The following is a 967-nucleotide window of genomic DNA, read 5'->3' on the forward strand; positions in this document are numbered from 1 at the left end:
GGGGGGGGGGGGGAGAAGCTTGAAAAGACACTTTCATGCCTTCAAAAATAATAAACGTACATTTTTGAGCTTCGTTTAAGAATTCCTGGAGACACAAGCAATTGATTTGTCAAGGTGAATAAAAAGTCTTTATAGCAAAGAACTCATTTAGTCTCTTTTTTTATTTTTTTTATTTTATTAGACAGTCAAAATAATGTTGTTGTTGCATGAAGCAAACAAGGTGGAAAAGGAAAAAAAAGAGAGAGAAGAAATTGCTCCAGAAAGAACGTCTGCCATCACATTAGTTACTCTACAGCAGAAGTTCTCATTAGGGGAGATGCTTTTCTATTATGATCGATCTTTAAGATGTCCACAACCTACTTTTCAAATGAATCGTAGAGATTGTGATCTTTTATGTCCTATAAACATGTCTTGTTTATTTCTGTATGTAAATACATCCGTGCAGCTCTCTCGGAGCTGAACACGGACACGCAAAGTATATTTTGGGGCTAACTTGACATACACACAAGAAAATGTGTCAAAATCCCCGACTTGGCGAGTATTCTTGTCAACACAAATAGGTTACGTCTTGGTGAACGTCAATAGCAGGGAGAAATAAAGATGTGTGTCAGTATATTAGATAGGTGCGTGTGTTAGGTCTTAAAGTGACAGTAGCCTAATAAACCTGCTGCTGTCTATTAGGGTTGTGACGTTGAGGACATTTTCCCACCGGTTAATCGACGTGTGACAACACCGGTAATACCGGTATCATCGTGGGGGCGGGGGCGTTCCCTCTTTTCCTCGCTTTCCTTCGCTTTTAAATAGCTTGTAAAAGCGGCGTGCGCATTTTACTTTCACTTTGAAATAGCGGCAATTCGGAGTAAAGCAATTTTTCGTTTTTAATTCGTTTGAATTTTCCCTCGCTTTTAAATAGCTTAAAAGTGCCGTGCGCATTTTACTTTCACTTTCGAATTAGCGGCAATTCGGC

Source organism: Sinocyclocheilus rhinocerous, unplaced genomic scaffold (genome assembly GCF_001515625.1).
Source record: "Sinocyclocheilus rhinocerous isolate Xijiao unplaced genomic scaffold, SAMN03320098_v1.1 scaffold276, whole genome shotgun sequence".
Classification (NCBI taxonomy): Eukaryota; Metazoa; Chordata; class Actinopteri; order Cypriniformes; family Cyprinidae; genus Sinocyclocheilus; species Sinocyclocheilus rhinocerous.